We start from the raw sequence: 23,201 nt of genomic DNA, 5'->3' as shown, positions 1-23,201 counted from the left end.
ACCCTTAGTTAATATAGTAGGCACTCGTAGGCACTCGATTATAAATGCTCATTTTTGTCTTTCGGCCCGTCCCCTCTGTGACAGTTTACTTTTTATGCATTAACTTGACTGGGCCGTGGGATGCCGAGAAATCTGGTTAAACAATATTTCTGGATGTGTTCGTGAGGTTGTTTCAAGAGGTTAGCACTGAGTTGAATCAGTGAACCAAGTAAATTAGATGGCCCTCCCCAGTGTGGGTGGGCCTCCTCCAACCCGATGAGGGCGCAAACAACAAAAAAAGTGAAAGAAGTTTGAATTCTCTCTCTGTGCTTGACTACTTGAGCTGAGACATCAGTCTACTTTCTCTTGCCCTTGGATGGGAACTTACACTATCAGCTTGCTCTCCTGTGTCTCAGGCCTTCAAACCTGCACTGCAATTTATGCCATCAGATTTCCTGAGCCTCCAGCTCAGACGGTAGAGCGTGGGACTTCTCATCCTCTATAACCAGGTAAGCCAATTCCTTATAATAAATCTCATTCCAGAAGGTATACGTATGTATGTAGCCTCTATTGATTGTTTCTCTGGGGAATCCTCACTAAATACATCTTATCTTTGCCTTTTTTTTTTTTTTCTCTGCTGATGCCTGGTCGCTAACAAAACATAGCCCTTGTCATGGACATCTGCTTACTCGCAGGCATCTGTTGTTTGCTGCCCGATATCCACGCCTTCTCCCAGTTACAGAGCCCCATTTTCAATTGGGTGGGTTGGGTGGCATTATCTCCAGGGGTGGGCTCAGTTCCAGGGACAGATTATGATAGGCTTACTCCAGTCACGGCAGACCCTCAGCCCGGTAAAATGATGTGTTCAAGGATAATAGGAGCCCAGCAGAAGAAAAGTTTTCACTCTTTCTCTAGAACTCTAGAGTTTTCTAGAACTTTCTCTAGACTTGATCATGTGAAGATGTGGAGTGTTGGTTGCTGCAACCGTCTTACTCCATGAAAGGAGCTTCATTGTGGAGGCAGCTGACAGTTCCAGAAAACAACGCCAAGGAGGAAACCCTCTAGTCACTGAGCTCTAAAGCAAGCTGCACCCCCAGTCAAACCCTCCATGGCGTTCCCAGTTATGTGAGCCAATACATTCTCTTTCTGCTGAGGCTGATTTGACTTGGGTTTTCTATGACTTCCATCATGTAGAGTCCTGATACATTTTTCAATGCAAAATCTTTTCTGAACTGTTTCCACAGCATCTCCTAAACTTGGTACCTCAGGGAATCAACTTGGGCTACGGCTGCTGTAGCCATCCAGTCACCTCCATTCACACCCACACGTGGCAAAATGTGGGAAAATCCCACCCTAATTGCATTGTTGGAGCTGCTAGAAACCCATCTTGCCTCAGTTCTGTGAGCCAATAAATTTACCTTCATGCATAAGCTGATTTGGCTTCCGGGTTCTCACACCCATAACCAAAAGATTCCTCACCAAGACACTGGCAATGGCAGGCCCTCACATATGGTCGTGAATGATTTGCATAACCATCAATTCCCCAAGCACTATGTAAAAATATCCCTGAAACATTGTCTTAAAATCTTAATATTTGACCTTAGTTTGGGTAGTTCAGTTGAGGAAAAGCAGAAATACAAACTCTGTTCGGCGTGGCTTTATACAAAACCTACCACCTTTAGTTTCCTATTTATCTTGGTTATCATGATCCTACTTGCCAGGCATGGAGCCTGATGGTTTTGCACACTCTTAATACATATTTCAATATACTTTGCCCCCTTTCCAATTTTCTAGCAAACCTCCTAAGAATTTCTTTTTCAAATGAGCGGAAATTCTGGAGTGAAATTCATTCTCTCAGCTTCGCTTGTAAGCAGAGATGCATTTAGAAAATTCTCATGCATGGTAGGTATTTTTCAAACTTGTATTCTACCAAGAGAAAATATCCTACCGCATTTCAGCTAAGCTACTCCCGTGGGGCCAGGAACAACTAAATGCAGAGAACTTCCACTTTGCATTTCCGACTTAAAATGTTCTGGTTGGTCCTCAGCTTTCAGCACTTTCCCCCCCAAATATAGAAGACAGAAGTTCCTGGAGGACGCCTCCCAGCTTTGCCCTGGTGAGGGCAGCCTATTGGCATCTACATAAACCTGGTCTCCTGAGAAGGAAGTTGAGTTAGTCATCGCAATGGAGAACTGATCCACAAAGATCAATCAAGACTGAACTGAACATGGCATCTGAATTATCTGACTTGGCTATCACCACAAATCACACTCCCCAGATAATTGTCAGTTTCCTGTTTCCTTCTGGGCTATGCTTTATCAGGCCACCACACCACAGGGAAGCTGATACTCTCTCCCTACCCCTGCCACGCCACCCTCCTGCTAACAGTGGGAAGATGCAGGTTTTACAGGCCCTGAAGTTTATACCATTTGAGGTCCCTCTTTCAGAATACAAATGTAAAAATAAAATTTTGGAAGTGGCGTGTGCAGGTGAAGAGCCCAGAAGCATAAGTCTCATTCGCTTCTCAGGAAATCCACCACTGCCCCCCACTGAAGAAGAGGTGGGATCCCAAGGCATACCGTACCTCACACATGCAGGTGCTTAATAAATGCCTTTTGATTACCCAGAATTCGTGCTTTTTCTACATTTGTAGAGGTTTCTTTCTGTTTCATCTTGACTTTTTTGTGTGGGAAAAAAAAGAGATGATTCTGTTCCCTTTGGGAATGAACAATTAGGAAATTCTCAAAAGCTGCAACAAAACTCAAGAGAGTTCTAGAATGTTCTATGTAAAAGAAGTAGTACCAACTGGATTGTCAAACCCTCTTATTTCTAGATACAGAAACAGGCCAAAGGCCATGTAGATAGCAGAAAGGTCAGGATGAAACTCCTACATTTTTGATTGTAGAGCCCACACACACATTTTCCCATCTTCTATCTCTCTCGAGGCCCAGCCGTCTTCCAATATCCTGTGAAAGAGTAACTCTCTCTTATATGTGTCGAGAAAATGGTTTCTTCACATCTCCCCTTTGTAAGAAATAAGATCTCAGTTTAATCACTTGCCAACTATGTGACCTTAAGATCAGTTACATAATCATAGTGACCCAATGTGTCTTCATGAAATAAAAATGACACACCTGCCTGACAAGGCTGCAGTTTGGGGTGGAAAATACTTCCTGTAGTACAACCAGTCCCAAGTGCAGATGGCACAAATGGATTTGCCCTGGTCCTTCCCAAGATACCCCAAAGAAAAGTACGGAGGGGCAAAAATGAACCGGCTGTAAAAAGAAATAGAACAGTCACCAAACAAAGGAGAGATTTCAAACAATGTTGACAAATTTCTGAAACATAGAAAGTGGATAAGAGCAGGCAGGTGAAAGAAAGAAATATAAGAAGCCACGTCTTCTAAGGGAGGAGAAAAGGATTAGCATCAAGTTGGCCCCACAGAATGCCAAGCCCCGAAGAGGGCTCTTGGCTCAGATTCAGCAGATTCTACCCAGGTGAGATTGAGAAGGCGGAGATTAACACGATATCTGCAAACTGCGCGCACACCCCAGCCCAAATTTTCATCCTCCTCTTCTCTCAGCACCCTCATGTTCAGGCAGCAGATTATCCTTAGGGCAAAATATCCTTAACACCTTCACAAAGCCACTGAACAAACTACCTGAGGAAAGTTCCATCAGGGGGACTGGTTGGTACCCCTGAGTAAGACCTTCCCCATGAAGTGAAGTATACCAATTTCCCAGTGGGCAAACCTGGCATATTTATACACACAACAGTGGGGGAAATGTAAACCAACCACCCAAGACTTCTTTCTTAGATGCAAACACACAACCAAGGACCAGGTCTGGAAAGAGTCCACAGCAACCCCAAGGAAAATGACCAAGAGAGCTAAGCAAAATAATCTAGAGGAAACAGAACATTCCCAAAGCAGAAGAGACACTTTTTTCAAAATCTAATTATTCTAAAGAGAGATCTAAGAAAATAACAATAAGAAGCTATGAAGAAACAAACAGAAAACAAGAAATATGATTGGAGAGGATTAACAGTCTAAATTCTTAGATTAAAAGTACATTTCAGGTTTCCAAAATTCTTGCAGAATGTACATATAATAGGATGAATGAGGCAAGAAACTAGAAAAGGAGGGACGCCTGTGGGGCTCAGTCGGTTGAGCATCGACTTCAGCTCAGGTCGTGATCTTGTGGTTCACGAGTTCAGGCCCTGTGTCCAGCTCTGTGCTGACAGCTCAAAGCCTGGAGCCTGCTTTGCAGATTCTGTGTCTCCCTCTGTCTCTGCCCCTCCCTCACTTGTTCTCTCTCTCTCTCTCTCTCTCTCTCTCTCTCTCTCTCAACATAGGTAAAACATTAAAAAAAATTTTTTTAAAGAAACTGGAAAAGTCATCCAGGAGATCGAATATCGAAGAGAAATCTCAAAAAGCTGCCAATAGAAGCAAAAAAACCCAGAAACATTGCAACAGATCATAATAGGGGAGAAGAGTAAAGAAAACAAACAGAGGAGACTCTTCACTGAGCAGCTTAGTGTTACCCAGCTCTTAGATACCACTTGGATTGTTAGCATATATGCATATGGTTCAGTGTCTTCCTGGTAAGTGAAAGGTCTTCTGTTCTTTGTACATTTCCATTCTAAGTGCGCGTTAGGACCGTGGTATCTTCAGGGAGCTTTAAGATTACCATAATCTTCATCAGTTTTCCAAGCCTCCCATGAAGAAGCATGCATGATTTCCATATGAAAGCAAGTTCAAGACAAGCCCTCAACGTCACGGCCCCTTTTATAATTAAATTGCCATCATATGCCCCTCTGATAGAAATCTGGAGTCACCTATGCTATGGTCTCCCCTTGACCTAGTTTTTTAAGGGATACATATTAGCCTGTCTCACTTACCCCTCAAACTCAACCATCTAAAATAGGTTATCTAACCTCTGCTCAATTTCCTTGCATTCATAGAAAGCCAGTAGACAAATCTTCCTTCATAACAAGCCAGCTACGTCTGGCAAGGGCTGAATTATAACAATACTTACCTTTGTGTTAAGGACTTGTTTTATGCGAGGCACAGGCACTTTCTATGTTTTTGCTCTAATTACTGAAGCCCTGCAGATAGATATTATTATCCCCAATTTGAAAAATGATAAAATTGAAGAGGGTTAAATAATTTGCCCAAGGGCAAGAAGTTAGTAAATCGAGGAGCAAGAATCTTTGCTCAAGGTTATCTGACTTCAAAGTCTCGGCTGCCTACATTCCTCACAGCACTGCCCTAATAACTTACATTTGCATTATGTTTTATAAGTACATTTATATTTTATCCCAGTTTTATTGTCTTAATGACCCTATTATATAGGTCATTATTCCTATTTTACAGGTGGGAATACTGAGGCCCATAGAACTTAATGATTTGCCCTTGGTTACATGATACATTCCGTGTCCACTGACTCTATTACCCACAAGTGCCGGGTTTTTATTTCACTTTTCTGCTCAATTTTCGTCATTCAACAAACATCGTACCCTTATGAAATGTCAGGTGTCACTACAAGTCTGACTTTTTTATTTCTGTTGCCGATGGCCTCAGGGTCAAACCCTTCGCTCAACGTCACCCTTAATCTGGCCACAACACACACCCTTCACCCCTGCCAGGCGGGTCTCCCAACCATGCACTCATGCTTTACAGTGCTTGTCCTCATCTTTAAGACTTTGCCCAGCATCTACTCCTTCCTGAAACACCCTGTTTCTTCCCTCCATCTGCCCAACTTGTCCCCATTATTTCAATGCCCGTCTCTGATTCACCAGGAGGATCTATCTTCCCTATCCCATAATATTTATGTTTATTCTCTTATATTTGGGGCATTATCATTCTTATATCATACCATATCACATCATTATATTCATCATATTCAACTCTTCTTATGTTTTCTTAACCCCTGTGAAGGTTTTGCGTTTGCAGACCTTTACAAGCTCTTTGAACTCAAGGACAGAATCACGTTATTTTTTTTTTAATTTTTTTTTCAACGTTTATTTATTTTTGGGACAGAGAGAGACAGAGCACGAACGGGGGAGGGGCAGAGAGAGAGGGAGACACAGAATCCGAAACAGGCTCCAGGCTCTGAGCCATCAGCCCAGAGCCCGACGCGGGGCTCGAACTCCCGGACCGCGAGATCGTGACCTGGCTGAAGTCGGACGCTTAACCGACTGCGCCACCCAGGCACCCCTCACGTTATTCTTTATACCTTCCCCACAGCCAGCACTTCGGACCTAGAAGATGCGCACTTCCTAGTAAATGTTCAACAAACACCCGAGGAACTGAATGTACCGCTTTGGAGCTGTTTGTCCCCGAAGCCGGCATCTCTCGTCCCCGATGGTTGAGCGTCTCTTGAAAGCTTGCCAGGTCCTCGTGACTTTCCTTTGAGTCATTTGCTCCTCTCCCCCACATTTTCCAGGCTTATTTTTTCCACTGACCTGATGTTCTGATGTGCCCCATGCCTATTCCTCATTTGTCTTTACTTTCTGCTCTATCACAAAAGCAAAATGTGAAATGATCCATGCTTTCATTGGCACGGCTCGGTCTTGGGGTTTCGTTCCCCCCTCGTGAAACCATTCATGTGGAGGAAGCTTTTGATCTAGGATTCAGAAACTCAGTCACATTTTACATAACCAGAAACCGTGCTAGGTGGTTATGTAAACTCTGGTTTTGACTTGAATAGCCAGAGAAGAGTCTTTACAATTTAGGTTAAAGCATGTTGTCAGCTTCCATTCATTGCCGATGGTCTGAATGTCAAAGTTATCCCACATGGTGCCATCAAAGAGACGCATGAGTGTGTCAGGGGAGAATATTGAAAGGCAAAAAAATGTTTGCTAGACCCTTTTTGTGTGTGTGTAATGTGTTGTTATTATCGTATAAGATGACTTGAGAAGAGATCGAGTTTGCTCATCTAGTTTAGTGAACAACTGCTAGAAAAGAGAGAAAATAAATAAAGCATCCCATTACAAAGCCAGGCGCAGGGTCGACATTCAGGGAAAGTGTGTTCATTTGTATTAAAATGTCCAGGTGAGTGTGCACTTCTTTAGACACTGATGAAGTAAGAAATGTTTTTGCTGTTGTAGATGACCTCGTATTTTGGCAAGGACTGCTTTCTGTGTAAACTTTTTTTTTTTTTTTTTTAGTTTATTTATTTTGCAAGAGACAGCACAAGCAAGGGAGGGGCAGAGAGAGAGAGAGACAGAGGAAGAGAGAGAGAATTCCAAGGAGGCTACAAGCTGTCAGTGCAGAGCCCGATGTGGGGCTCTAACCCGCAAACTGCCAGATCATGACCTGAGCCAAAATCGGACGCTTAACTGACTGAGCCACCCATGCGCCCCAAGGACTGCTTTCTGTACACACATTCACTATCACTTAACAGAGAAAATTCTGAACATTTCTAGAAGGAAAAGGCAACTAGAGAGAGAACATAAAGAAACGACAACTAGAGGCAGCAAATAAAGAAACCAAGGAACCAAAACACAAGCTGACCTAAGTCCACACAAAAGTATCAGTGAGCTACCTTCAAACCCAAACTTCCTGTCTTTGGTTTCTCTCCCACTTGTAATGGGTTTAGGACTTTGCTCTTCAACACTATATATTTGGCTCCCCTAGAAAACTCCGTGCACGTGTAGGCTGACTCGAACTCTTGTCAATAAGCTTCCATTTAAGGGCCACCTGGGTGGCTCAGTCAGTTAAGCATCTGACTTCAGCTCAGGTCACAGTTCATGGGTTCAAGTCCCGCATCAGGCTCTGTGGAGGCTGCTTCGGATTCTGTGTCTCCTTCTGTCTCTGTTCCTCCCCTGCTCGCTCTCTCTCTCTCTCTCTCTCCCTCTCAAAATTAAATAAAGATTTAAAAAAAAAATTTTTAAATAAGGTTCCACTTAAAACAGTTGGCCCATTCATTTTTCATAGGACCATATTACGTGTCATATGCGATAGTTTTGTGCCATGGGGCTTGATATTTGGTCAAGGCACTGTGAAGGAGGTAATCTACCTGCTTTCTCTCTTTATCTGACAATGCATAGGTCAATATGACCCCAGTTAGAGCTTGCCAATCCTGGGGACAAAATTTGCACCGTGATGAGTAAGAGGGGTCTGTGCTTTTTGTATTTTGAAGGGGGCAAGGAAGGCTGCCTACCATCCCAGAGATTCTACCTGGTAATCTGGAATTTCAAGAAATTTGTCAGCCTGATTAGTAGAGTGACCTCACTAGCGCCTCCTGGTCAATCACCTTGGTCAGTAGGAGTTGTCTTTCAAAAAAGGAAACCTCCAGTCCCTACAGAAATCACTGAAAAACTTTTTTAGAGCGAATAATATGGGGGTGTTATGCTAAGTGAAATAAGTCACACCAGACATACAAATACCACACGATTTCGCTTATACGTGGAATCAAAAAACAAAACAAATGAACAAACAAACAAAAAAAACATACAGACTCTTAAATACAGACAACAGCGTGGTGGTTGCTGGGGATGGGGCAGTGGAGGTGGGGGTGAGAATTGTTCACCTGTTGGGTGATCAATCCATTGTTCGCCTGAAGCCAATATAACATTGTATGTCAATTACACTTCAATAATAGAACAAAGGGTTAAAAAAAAATCTTCCCATCTGAAGTTGTTCAATTTAAAAGCAACCACAAAATTTGCAAAGCAAAAGATGGATAGATTTGACAATACGATATTTAAACTTCCTTGTATCAAACGGAAAAAATAGTAATAAATCCACAGATGGAAAAAATATTCAGAATTACTATGTCAAAAAGATGGTTAATATTTCTACTCTATGAAGAACTTACAAAATTCACTAAGAAAAACACTAAGATACCAATAAGTAAGTAGATTGAAGATACAAATAATTTTACAGAAGAGGAAGCTTAGCAACTATAAGCATAAAAAGTATCAACCTCACAAATTATGAAAGAAATTTGGAGGCGCTTGAGTGGCTCAGTCGGTGAAGCGTCTGACCTCAGCTCAAGTCATGATCTTGCGATTTGTAGGTTCCAGCCCAGCGTCGGGCTCTGAGCGGGCTCTGTGCTGACAGCTCAGAGCCTGCAGCCTGCTTCGGATTCTGTGTCTCCCTCTCTCTCTGCCCTCTCCCCGACTTGTGCTCTGCCTCTCTCTCTCTCAAAAATAAACACACATTGAAAAAAATAGATTTAAATAAAAAATATAAACCATTTTTTCTCATCACACAGCTATTTTTTGAATAGCAATACTCAGTAAGAGTTTGCTTAAAAAACATCAATGCCATGTATTTCTGGCACGAAAATGTCTTATTACAGCTTTGGAAAGAATGTCAACAGAAATTATTAAGGATCTAGTATAACAATTTTATTTCTGATCTATACCAAGGAAATAATTTAGAGTCAGAGGGAGAGCAACGTGCAGGTATGGTTACCACAGTGTTCTCTAAGGCAGGGATAGATGGTATAATTTAAAATATTTTTCAGCTTACAAAAAAAAAAATCGAGAATAGTTAACACGCACCCAAAATTATCCTAACGGTCAATATGATTACATCACTGGTCCACATACAAATCCTACTAGGTTGATGTTATGTGATTGTCTCATTTTACAGATGAAGGAACCAAGACGCAGAGAGGTTCAGTAATTTGCTCAAGGTCAAACAGTGCGTGGTAGTGCTCAAGGTCAAACAGCGCTGGGAAAACCGTTACTGAACTAGTAACCCATATACCCTCTTTCATTATGTAACAATGTCATCGTGAAGAACTTGGAAAACCACAGGTAAACCTCACAAAATGTAGGACTACCCATAATGATCAGAAATAACCAGTATGTCCTTGCAGTAATTTTGATACACATGTATAAAATCCTAAGTATACAATTCTGTCTCACGCTGCATTTATCTGACATTATGGACTTTTTCCGTTTTTCTCCACAAATTATGCTCCGCGTGATATCGTAGCATGTAATGTATGCGGCCACATAGTTTGCCTCCACTTTTAATTACTCTATTTACTGACACAACAAACGTCTTTATACCTCAATTTTTGTCTGAGCTGCTGTTTTCTAGGAACAGAACTTGCTGGTTTGGGAGACATACGCCTAAGAAAAGTATACGGTTTTAAGTTTTTGACACAGATTTTCAAACCGCTTTCCAGAAAACGTGGTAACCAATTTATTTTTTTTCTTAAGACTATCTGATAATTCCCATAGTACTACAGCCTACCAATATCACTTTTTGAAATCTTCAGTAGAGTTAATCTAACGGGTTAAAAAATAATATCTGTGGCCGTTCTACTTTTCAGTTCTTGGTCATGAACATTTATCATATATCTAATGGCCACTTATATTTCTTCCTCTGTGCAATTGCTTATTCATATTCTTTGCCCATTTTTTACTTATTTGGAAGGTCACTTTCAATCACATGAGCTCTTTATGTATTAAGAATAGTATTCCACTTACACTGCCTTTTTATTACCTATATTTTTAAAGCTTTTGCTTACTTTCTCTCTTATTTATAAACATAAAAACTTTGAAACATACTATACTAAGCATACATTACATGCATACATTATGCTACGTTTATCTGATGAGATATCATTCACTGAAGAAAATATTTTGAAAAACTTTAAATACTATGGCAAAATGTTTGTTTCTGGCGTCACAGGAAAAGAAATAATGAGTTAGATGTTCGGCATCATGAAAACTGAAAGCAATAATATGCCTAAAGAGACTGGAAGAAAATAAACTGTCAACAGCAATGATTGTTTTTAGCATGGAGATTTTTTGTGTTTTGTTTTTTGGTACGGGGCTAGTATTTTCCAAGTTTTCAATGGTTAGAAACCATTTTTGCAAGAAAAGAAGCAATGAACTTGAAGAAGGGGGTAGAGAAGAAAGAGGACATACACAAAAAGGAAAAGAACGAATCTTCCCCTCACCACCACCACCCCCCCCCCCCCAGCACCATCCATTGCTAAGAGCTCTAGAAGAGCTTCTCCAGGGAAGGTCAAGCTTCTCCAACTTGAATGTCTTGCTCTGCACAACAGCTTGGCTCCAGGACAGGTAAGCACCGTGCAAGGCCGGAACACAGACGATTGTCCCTCCCCGGCCTTTTCTAGTCCTGACCGAGGACGAGCAGGACCCCATCTCCTCGCAGACCAGAGGGGCTGCCTTGACCCCAGAGCACAGTGGGGCTGGGGTTGCGTTCCAGGACTCTGGGATGCCCAACTGATTCCCAGCTGAGGGAAGTCGTACCGGAAGCCACAGATCAAAGCAGGGCACCTGCCTCCTGGGCCTGGAGGCTGCAGGTGAGCAGCTGACTCACACGGGGCCACACCTTCGCCAGCTGTTAGTCATCCAGTTGCAAGGAGGAGAGAAATATCAGGCAGCTGGGATTTATACCCCTTCAAATGAGTTTTCCAATTCTCTTTTGACCAAATTCCGTTTTACCTTATCAGGGTAGTACAGCCCTTTGTGACAGGACTCACAAAGACCTTCTTAGTTTAGGACTACAACCATCCTCTTTCTTTCTTTTTTTTTTTTTTTTTTTTAAGTTTATTTATTTTTGAGAGAGAGAGAGTGAGACAGAGAGAGGGGGAGACAGAGAATTCCAAGCAGGCCGAGAGGTGTCAGGGCAGAGCCCGACGTGGGGCTCAAACTCCCGAATCATGAAATCATGACCTGAGCCAAAATCAAGAGTCAGATGCTTAACCAACTGTGTCACCCAAGAGCCCCCCTTTCTTTCTTTCTTTCTTTCTTTCTTTCAATTTACTGTTGAACTCAAAGCATTTCGCCAAAAATCATGATGTTCCTCAAAGAGAAGAAAGGTAGTTAAGGATAGGAATTTTATTTTTCTTTTTAATGTTTATTTATTGTTTTTGCAGAGAGAGAGAGCACAAGCAGGGGAGGGGCAGAGAGAAAGGGAGACACAGAGTCTGAAGCAGGCTCCCGGCTCTAAGCTGTCAGCACAGAGCCTGACAGGGCTCCAAATCATGAACCGTGAGATCATGACCTGAGCTGAAGTCGGACGCTTCACCGACTGAGCCACCCAGGCGCCCCAAGGGTAGGAATTTTAATCTCTGCGCTGCTGGTAACGGCCTTTTCGACCCAGGCTGCACATTAGAAACACCTGAGGAACTTTACAAATCACTGATGCATCAAAGGTTTAAAAGCAACCCAGAGTTGGGGAGCCTGGATGGCTCAGTCGGTTAAGCGTCCGACTCTTGATTTCTGCTCAGATCATGACCACCCGGTTCATGGGATCGAGCCTGACATACGAGCTCTGAGCTGACAACGTGCAGAGCCCACTTAGGATTCTTTCTCTCCGCCCCTCCTGGGCTCACATGTGCTCTTGCACTCTCCCTCTCTCTCTCAAAATAAATAAACTTTTTTTTTTTTTTATAAAAGCACCACAGGGTTATTCTAGTTGCAGCCACAGTTGAGAATCTCTAGGAAAACGTGATGCATTAAAGCAATTTGGGTGAAGAGAGCTAAATCCACACGGAGGGTTTGAGGAACAGATCTGGTACCTCTCAGAGCTGGAAGGAACATTTATGAATGTATAATTCTGTTCATTTATTTAACAGATGAGGAAGCAGGGGTAAGAGTGTAACATGTGGGCAGAGGCTGTGCAACAGGCAGCAAATACCAAAGCTGGGTCTCAGATACCAGCTCTCCGGGGCTGGTCCGTTCCCCTTTCCACCACTCCAAGCTACATCCCTATTTAAAATCATCTTCAGGGTGCCCGAGCGGCCCAGTCATTTAAGCGTCCAACTTCCGCTCAGGTCACAATCTCGCGGTTCATGGGTTCGAGCCCCGCATCGGGCCCCACACTGCCTGTGCGGACCCAGCTTGGGATTCTCTCTTTCCGTCTCTCTCTGCCCTTCCCCCACGTGCACTTTCCCACTCTCTCAACTATAAATAAACAAACTTTTTAGAAACATAAAGAAAGAATAAAATCGTCTTCCCCATTTTCAAAGACAGCCTAGAGAGAGTTAAATCATCTTACCCCAACGTTCCGTCACTCATACGGGATGAGGCACAGCTAGATTGAATAATATAATGGCAGCCTAAGGCCCTAAGCCACAGCCCTAACATCCTTGCTATTATAGAACACTGTTTACAGTGGACTGGAAGAGCTTTTTAATGGAACTGGTACATGGTGCAGAATAATGTTCAATCAGTGGAAGATTGAGAAAATATGAGGGGGAAATTTGCCGCAACTCTCATTATTAATTTGTAATGGGTCTTTAATACAGCAACAAAGGGAAACGTCTTTGACTACCTGTGAAGCCACTAGAAATAATGAGAGAAAATCAGTGCGCTAAACAGCATTTTCAAGACAACCACTGGAGTTGGATTTAGTGGTGACAATTCTATCAGAAAGAAACCGAAAACGAAAATGCTATCTTTCACGAAGCGCATGGCCTAATGCTAAAAGTATTAGTAGAAACCCAAAGGAAAGTTCTGATGATATAAAGTCACTGTGTGATAAGCCATACAGAGAAAGACAGATACCATATGGTTTCTCTCTTATGTGGATCCTGAGAAACTTAATAGGAACCCATGGGGGAGGGGAAGGAAAAAAAAAAAAGAGGTTAGAGTGGGAGAGAGCCAAAGCATAAGAGACTCTTAAAAACTGAGAACAAACTGAGGGCTGATGGGGGGTGGGAGGGAGGGGTGGGTGAGTGATGGGTATTGAGGAGGGCACCTGTTGGGATGAGCACTGGGTGTTGTATGGAAACCAGTTTGACAATAAATTTCATATATTTAAATAAATAAATAAATAAAGTCACTGTGTGAGAAGTTTATCAGTAAATGAAGAGACCACGATCGATTCAATGACGTAAAGTTTAATTGGTAATTGATTACAACTTTATAGAGTGGAAATAAAGGAATCGGTAAAAAAAAAAAAAGAAAAGAAAAAAACACTGCGTGGGAAAAAACAAGAATGGATAATTTGGTGATTTAGATGCGTATTTACACGGGAAAATGTCTCAGATCCTCTGGGATGATAAAATGTCTGTTGAAAGAAACATAAAAGGAAGATGATGGGAAATTTAATAAACCCAAATTATGGAATGTGTTTTTTTCCAGAGCACAATTTGGTTGTGGTTACGTACAATAGATAAAGAAAGATCAAGAAACGCGATAGAAAAAAAAAAAGAGAGCAAGTTTAATCTTCTTGCTGAAAAATATCCAGTAAACAGGCAGTAACATTTACTTTTAAACGGGTGTTCTCCTTTGCATGCATTCACATCTTATTAACATGAAAGACCAGAGAGATAAAGCGAAGGAGTGAAGCATATTTAATGCACATGGGAACTAGCATTGGGAGTGGGAGGGCAAGACTGTGGGGTGTGGGCGCGTTCGATTTATATCCCGCAAACCTGTCGTTAAGTGATAGGCACAGAGAACAAAACTGCTCTGCAGCTGGAGACAAGTTCAGCAGGTTTCTGGACCAAAGAGGCAACTCACGGAAATGCCAATCTATCCACAGTCAACTCTTAGTCAAATAGTGTAGATGACAGATCTGGAAGGACCCACTGAAAGCCCAGTGGAAATATTTAGTTGCAAAAGAACACCAACAGAAAAATACAGCTCAGGGGGCCACGGACTCAGAGATGGTCCTGAGCCAACTCAAGGGCACGTGCTGACGGGCCGGTGGGTTCTGCCTCCCCACCATGGTTGCCGCAAAATGGAGCCTTCCCACAGCTGTTTGGACCAGCTTGTGGCACATTGTTGTGTCTGTTAAATATAATTAAGAACTGCTTGCTCTAGGGGAAATGAAGGATTTGATTAAGGGGGAGTGTTTCTTCTTCCTTTCTTCTTTCTTGCTTTTGTTCAGCCTTATCCAAATTTTTTTAACTGTTTCTTAAAACATGTCACGTTCTGGGGCAATTTTCGCGTTTTGTTATAGACAACCAAATGCCAAAGGCACATATTTATGGCGTGTGAGGAGTGTGTGTGTGTGTGTGTGTGTGTGTGTGTGTATGCGTGTGTGTGTTGATGTGTGGAGATGAAATAAAGGAGACTTAGAAAGGGGAGTTCATCCCCAAGTGGTTGATTTTGGGCACCCCCCCCCCCAAAAAAAAACAACAAAAAAAGAAAAGAAACTCATAAAACCAAAACTGACTGCAGGAGATTACGAAGAACTGTGAGCAAATGCCAAGCAGAGTATTCCCCAGGCTCTGAATGGCATTAGCACTCCGCAGCTATAATTTCTTTGTTAACAAGTCAACCCCCCCCCAGTCGTGTCTGTGGCTTCTGGTGTGTCACAATCATCTACCACTACGAACGACCGCGGAGGGTGGGCTGGAGAAGGAGGATACATGACACCAGCCATCAATCTTTTACAAACCACAAGTTCTAAAAGAGCACCGGATTTACGAGCAAACAAGTCTGGGGAGCCCCCAGCCAAGGAGTGCAAGATCGAGGGTTTGGGATGACTGTGAACATGTCTGAGCCAAAGAATAAGAAGGGGGAGATGACGTGACAAAATAGGTCTTCCTTCTGGATTAATCATTCCGATCGGTGTCCAACCTGATTTCAAGAGTATTTCTCAGCTCCTTTTTCCTTTAAAGTAAAAATCAAATAAATGTGACATGCCCGTAAAAGTGACCAATACTTGGAGTGTGCTTATAGTTAACTAATATCCCAGGAAGGACACTGGTATTGACTTGATTCTTGGTGGGGGTTCGGTTGCGTATTTGATGGATCCACTCTGTGGCTTGGGCAGGACCTTGAACACAGTCTCATTCAGTAAATACGAGGGCATTGAATTGGTGGCATTCTCCATGGTGGTTTTTCTTTAACCATCCCTTTCCTTCTCCTCTATTGTCCCCTCAATTATCAGATGCTCTTGGCACATGCCCCCAAATATTTTTAAATCAGCCTTTCCTTTCCCATGGCCAGAACTGCACCCGCCCCTCAAATATGTGATGGCTCAAATATCGCAATACCTACCTAGCCAGTCTCCCAGCTTCTGGCTTATCCGAGGACTCTTCCTAAGCATTCTCAAGCTCAAAAAGCTCTCAATCACTTTCCAGTGCCCTTGGGACAAAGCTCAAATCCCTTTGCTGATGTTCTGGACCTGTCACAAGTCCATCTCATCGTGTTCCTCCAAGTGTTCAACACACCTCAAAAGGAACACTCTGCTTGCATCAGGCCGACGTCCTCACTGGTCTTTGTAGCAATCTGAGTATGTCTACCAATGTAAATTTGCTTTGTGCTATTCACCCACTCGGCCCCACCTGGCATGGGCTCCATTCTCCCCCCTGTTTATCCTTCTACCCTCCTTGGCTTTGGCATCATATCCCACCTTTTCCATTGAACCTGACCTCCTCCCTTCCTCTGGAGGTAGACTCTCAGAAGCCTAGTAGGTCTTTACTATCTGTTTCATGATCACCACCCAGTCCAGGCCAATAGTATGATCTCCTCGCTGGAGGGCCGCCACGCCTTCTTGAGCTCTCTCCATTGAAATCCTTGCTTTCATTCAACAATCGTTGATTTGAAGACCTATTTTGTGTCAGGCACCATGAAAGATTACATGCATGGTAAGATACATTGGAGAGAGTCTGTCTTAAAGGCTCTCTTAGTCAAAAGGAAGGAAGTTATAATGCATTATGCTTCATTTGGTACAGCATATTGACAAACATATGCATATGATCTTTCTTACTGTTAGGCTCATCAATTCCTGAGGCCAGGGACTATACCATGGACTTCTTTTGTGATCACTATTAGCCTTATTGAGCATATATCTAGCCTTTGAAACACACCTTTTGCATGTTGTTGAATGTTGCAGTAACAGATCAGGGCTCAAAATTATCTAGACGATTGTCTCAACATCCCTCCATTCTGCAGGGAAAAAAAAATCAGGTCTAGAATGAGACTCACATGGGCATAATATCTCTGAAAAGATCCACAAGTAACTAGTTGCTTCAGGAATGAAGTAGTTGGCCAGAAAAATGGGATAAGGAGAACGTTTGTCTATGAACACATTTTTGTACTTTGGAATTTTGTACCATGTGAATGAGTTATTTACCGCAAATGAAATTAAGTGATGCATTCTACTCAACACAGTTTCAATGAATCAACGGGGACAAAACTCCTAAGACGCCAATTTTTTTCCGCTTCTATTGCCCTTTTGAGGACGGTTGGTAAAGGATAACTTAGAAAATCTGTACAATAGACACAGATGAAAAAAATCATAGGAAGAACACAGGTGAATCCACGATGCACAATGACATTTCAAAAATAATTCTTAACTCTCTTTTTTCTGATGGATTTGCTTCTCTTTCTTCCTGCATCTATTTCCAGCCCGGATGTAAGTTTGACCTCAGAGACAAAAGGAAAAAAACCCCTCAGGCTTGGCATTAGCCACCTCTGTTTTGCTGGCCCTGATGCTTTCTGACCCACTTTGAAAATGACCAAGAACAGAGTCTCTAGAGTGTCCATCCCATGAAGAAAGCACTGCTGTTAGGGTGCTGACCATGACGTTAACACGGTCAGCGGACGAGAATTTAGTTACACGACATAATACTGATTATATCCTTTTCTACACATCCACCCAACCTTACTTTGGTAACCTTACTTTGTCAAGAAACAACAACATTTTTATGTGGGTATTCTTTGTGCAAGCAACAGGAGGTGATTTTTTAGCAGGACATCCCTTTTAACAAAGCACCGGGTGCCCAGATTAGAGGGAGCTCACCATCATACCCTCAGAGTTGTTAATGAAAATTAAGAACTGTCCAAACTCTACGGAATATCTATTAGCTATGCGTTTCTCTTTTTTAATTTTCTTTTGTGAAAATCACAGTCAACCCACTTGTGATCATGTTCCCACTGGCATGCCTGGAAACTATTAAAAACAGATGTCCGGACCCAGCTGCAGACATCTGCGGGTGGAATAATCCTGGTTACATCATAAACATGTCTCTGTGCACAGAGGATACGGTCCCTTCAGGTGTCTTTTTTCGGTTTTCTTATAATACCGAATATATAACCTCCAAATCATAAACTCAAGGCGACTTCTTTTTGTATTTGCTTTGTCACTGTTTTTTCTGTCATTTGCTTTAACTGGTCCTGAAGTACGAGCTCTTACCTTGCACTGTTGAGTCCTTCCTAAAGATTGCAGTCAGACCACACATTTATACACTGAAACTAGAGATTTGTCTTGTGTACATTACCCACCCTGGAAACACCAGATCCTACTTTGTTGCATCCAATAAATATTCTATTATTAAGGAAAGGAAGCGGGGGAGGATAACTATATTTAAAGCAAGTTTTACTTGCCTTCACCGTCATTGTGAATCTGGTATCTGGTTACTGGTTTTTGTTGTTTTTTTCGTTTTTAATTTGGTTACTGCCCCTCTGGTATTTGCAGTTTCTGAAATTATATGAGCCAAAGCAACATTGGTCCTAATTTTTTTTTTTCATAATAGGGAAGGTATGTCTGATTTTCTTCATGCTATCAGAACACAAGAGTAGGCTTTGGGCATGGGTAAAGGGTAATGATTGGAGAATCCCAAAGTATTGAATTGTCTGAAGAACTATTTAAAACTGAGTGATACACGGTGCTACTTACTCCTACGTCATGGAAGTTTGAGAACTTCCATGCTGACCCCTTGTTTCCCAACTGCCTTGTGGGAAAGGATTCTAACTCATCCCATTTTGGAAGGAATGGGTTTTAACCAGCAAATGCTGAGATCTCCAGAGCAAGATATCAACGAAAGATGAAATGAATGGTTTTCTCTTCTCCTTCCCCCTTCCCCCATCTGCCTCCACCCAGTGTTTCGCTCCCAGGAACCCACACGCGTTGAAGGCCTCTGTGTTCTTCTCCGGCAGCAGATCCGGGAAGGAGCGAGCTAGAGGAAGATAGCAGTGCTGAGGGATTTGGAGCCTCCTGAGTGTGTGTGGCAGGCTTACCGGGAACCACAGCTTTGCCCAGGGCTCATGTGTGCGCCCAAGCCGTGCTGAAGTGCTGAGCCAACAGATGGCCTAATGTAACCAGAAGGCCTCACCTATGCCTGCTTTCGTGGGTTAACATCACGATAACTCTCCAGGCTGCCCCTAGGGGCGCAGAGCACAGTAGCGAAGAGGCCTTCATCTTCTTTTCTACAGGCCCAGGGAGTTACCTAGTTAGTAGGTTTGTGGCAATTAAGCAAAAAAAGAAAGAAAGAATGATCAAATCATCAGCTCTAAAAGAGATAGGAACGGATATATATGATGTTTACTTCCACTATTTTTCTGTTTTCAGGAGATCCATTAAAATTTAGGGAAAATACCTTCATTCATTTTTTTAAGTACACAGATAATTACCGATTATGGTGTTAATATCCTTATGATCTTTCCAGATTTTGCTTTACTTAAGATCCAGACCACCTTCACACACCCTTTGGTATAAAGGATCACAGATGAGTAAGGACAAACGTTTTGGTTATTTCACAAGCTGAATAAGTAAACAAAGAATAATAATTATAAGTCATCAAAAATTTATTTTGAGACCATGCAAAGAGAGACAGCAGCTAAAGAAGAAATACACTGTGGGGGTGCCTGGGTGGCACAGTCGGCCAAGCGTCTGACTGTTGATCTCAGCTCAGGTCATGATGTCACAGTTCCTGAGTTCGAGCCCTGCATCAGGCTCTGCATGGATGATGCAAAGCCTGCTTGGGATTCTGTCTCTCTTTCTCTTTGCCTTTCCCCCACTTGTGTGAGTGTGCTCTCTCTCCATCTCTCTCTCTCTCTCTCTCTCTCTCAAATAAATAAACTTAAAAAAATTAAAAAAGAAATAAATTGCCTCGGACAACAGGATGAGGATGAAAATATTTTTATGAAATTTTTTCTAATATGTTGTTTGAAGTCTTCCAGATCAATATTTTCCAGCCTCTATGATTCCCAGTTTGGTCCCCTCTCTTCCTTTTCCCCATTGCCCTTTGTGCTTTGGTACACACACTCCCAAACACTCTTAAATCAGAAACATCTACTGGCTCCTGGACTCATAGGATTATACCAAAATGCAAAGAGAAAGAACCCAATCACACTGAGTTTGTCAAAATTGACCTATGAAACTCATAACCTAAGTGGTAGTCAGGCACACCAAAGGTGTTTATTTTAAGAGCTGGGTTTTTGAGTTTCAATAGACTAAGCCTATTGAAGCACATAAAGTTTATGACAGAAACAACAAATTGGAAAGAGTATAGCTGAAAACTGAATTACAGCTCCACTGACAGAGGTAGGAAATTAGGAAAGGAGAACAGTAAGGTCAGATGCTGATGGGGACCTGCAAGAAACTTCTCTGTACCCTGCGCCATGCCCACCCTGAAGCTAGACGCTGGGGGGAAGGGAACTGATAGAAGCTCCACATAGATATATGAGCAAAGAAGAGACTGGTATTCCTGAAAGAAGCCAAGAAAGTTGAGAAACCCCAAGCAGAAGTCACCTTTACCAGCATAGTGTGGCAGCCAAAGAGGGAAAAAGCCCGCCTCCCCTCGCCCCGCCCCTCCCTCCATGTCTCAGCCCCGGGAAAAGTGTGAGAGAGCATCCAAGAGTTTTCCTTGCCCTCTTACTTCCCAAAGAAGCAAAGGGCTGAGAAAGCCAGGAAGCCAGAAGGGGAACTTCTAAATCAATTTGAGTTTAACTTGCCAGTGTGGACCAACAACCAGACACAATGGTGTGGCTATACACAGCTCAAAGAATGCTTCAATGAATAGACAATGAACACAGAGGACCAGACGCCCCTCCCCTCCAATTCACTGACAATACACAGCCCTCCCCTACATTTCCAGATACAGCCCCAGGGAGAATTTACCCCTGGTTGACTAAATTTTAGTGCCTATCATTAGGTGGAATAAAGATTCAATTGAGAAATTAAGTGGAGGTTTGTTTTTTTTTTTTAATTATATTTTTTGCACACTTAAGTTTGTGGATAGTGAAAATTATATCCTTGCTATGCTATAGTAACAAGAAAATAATAATATATAATGGCCACGTAGTAGAGAATATTTTAAAAATCTTAATACCCTGCTGAGCCTGACTAGGTTATCCCTGGTAGGTCACTCTCGTGGTTGTGTAAGAAATAAGATTGATAAAATTTAAGTAAGAATATAGACATCTAGGAATTTTTATCTTATTATTCTTTTATTCTAATTATCAGGTCTTTCTTAATTATTGAATATGAAATATAAACATGAAATTATTCTGGGCTGAGCACCAAAAAAAACCAAAAAACAAAAAACCAGAAAGTAGAAGAAATGAAAAGCAACTAGGGTCACAGGGACAAGAAAAAAGTAAGAGCTACATCTCCATAGCTCAGAGCAACATAAAGAATGAATACCTCTGGGGCACCCGGGTGGCCCCGTCAGTTAAGCATCTGACTCTCGGTTTTGGCTCAAGTCACAATCTCACAGTTCATGAGTACGAGCCCCGCATTAGGCTCTGTGCTAACAGGGCGGAGTGTGCTTCAGATTCTCTGGCTCCCTCTCTCTCTGCCCCTTCCTCGTTTGCACACATTCTCTCCCTCTCTCTCCCTCCGTCTCTCAAAAATGAATAAATAAACATTAAAAAAAAAGAAGAAGAACAAATACCTCCACAGTGATCTTGAGGACTTCATAATAGTCAACACTGAATAAATGTTTTTGAATAAATAGCTATGTTTCTATGGTGTATCCAAAATCACTCATAATTTTGCTCCTTCCTCTCCTTCCATGAAAAGAAAGCAATAGTTGAGCCCCTTAAATTCTCACTTCATGTTCTACATTCTCAATATTTCTACATGGGCTGATTATTTTTATTTATTTATCCACCCATTTAACAACGATGCGCTGAATGCCTGGTGAGTGCCCAGCACTCAGCACTCTAGGGTAGGGAGAAGTTGGAGGAAGCAGCAGTCATCCTAAATGAAAGTGTCTCGCTGAGGTGGGGACATTGAGGAGACACCTGAAGGAGGTGAGGAGGTAATTTCGGGAAGAGCGCTCCTGGTGGAGTAAACATTAGGTGCAAAGGCCTTGAAGAGGAAGCATGCCCGGTGTGTTCATAGGGCAAGGCCACCAGTGTGGCCGAGGCAGACAGTACATTGGAGAGAGAAGTAGGAAATGAGGTCACAGAAGTAATGGGAACCAGATTGCAAGGCCTGCAGACCACTGTGAACACGTTGGCTTTCACTCTGGAGGACGGTATGCAGAGGGGTGACATGATCTGAATTACATCTTAACAGGACCACCCTGGCTGCTGGCTTGAGAACAGATCGAAGGGCGCAAGGACAGAGACGAGACAGAGCCTTAGAGCCGCTGAAATAATTTGGAGAGATTCTGGTAGCATGGATGACACCAATAGTCATGGAGGTAATAAGAAATGATCAGATTCCAGATGCATTTTAAAGATAAAACTAGTATCATTTATGTATGGATTAAACGTGGTGAGAAAAAAAGGAAGTCAAAGATGATTCTGAATTAGAAGAACCAAAAGTTTGGGGCACCTGGGTGGCTCAGTCGGTTAAGCATCCGACTTTGGCTCAGGTCATGATCTCGCGGTTTGTGAGTTCGAGCCCCACATCGGGCATTGTGCTGACAGCTTGGAGCCTGAAGCCTGCTTCAGATTCTGTGTCTCACTCTCTCTCTGCCCCTGCTCATGCTCTGTCTCCTCTCTCTCTCTCTCTCTCTCAAAAATAAATAAACATTAAAAAAAATTTTTTAGGGGCATCTGGGTGGCTCAGTGGGTTAGGCAACTGACTTCAGCTCAGGTAATGATCTCACAGTTCTGTGGGTTCAAGCCTCGCGTCAGGCTCTGTGAGGACAGCTCAGAGCCTGGAGCCTGCTTCAGGTTCTGTGTCTCCCTCTCTCTCTGCCCCTCCCCCACTCACACTCTGTCTCTCTCAAAAATAAATAAATATTAAAATATATATATATATATATATATATATATATATATATATATATTGGGGCGCCTGGGTGGCTCAGTCGGTTAAGCGTCCGACTTCAGCTCAGGTCACGATCTCGCGGTCCGTGGGTTCAAGCCCCGCGTCGGGCTCTGGGCTGATGGCTCGGAGCCTGGAGCCTGCTTCTGATTCTCTGTCTCCCTCTCTCTCTGCCCCTCCCCTGTTCATGCTCTGTCTCAAAAATAAACATTAAGCCTGGAGCCTGTTTCCAATTCTGTGTCTCCCTCTCTCTCTGCCCCTCCTCCGTTCATGCTCTGTCTCTCTCTGTCCCAAAAATAAATAAATGTTGGAAAAAATA

General features: G+C 42.6%; 1 long non-coding RNA gene across 1 annotated transcript; it reads left to right on the top strand.

Moving 5' to 3' along the window:
• Nucleotides 1-298: 298 nt before the first annotated feature.
• Nucleotides 299-7,183, top strand: LOC121020539 (uncharacterized). Its single transcript, XR_005786186.1, has 3 exons — nt 299-488; nt 4,333-4,581; nt 6,227-7,183. It is a non-coding gene; the product is annotated as an uncharacterized LOC121020539 (long non-coding RNA).
• Nucleotides 7,184-23,201: the final 16,018 nt, after the last annotated feature.

Source organism: Herpailurus yagouaroundi, unplaced genomic scaffold (assembly GCF_014898765.1).
Source record: "Herpailurus yagouaroundi ecotype Mexico unplaced genomic scaffold, PumYag 250, whole genome shotgun sequence".
Lineage (NCBI taxonomy): Eukaryota > Metazoa > Chordata > Mammalia > Carnivora > Felidae > Herpailurus > Herpailurus yagouaroundi.
The sequence above is the reverse complement of the archived record's forward strand: the minus strand, read 5'-3'. Positions and strand labels throughout refer to the sequence as shown.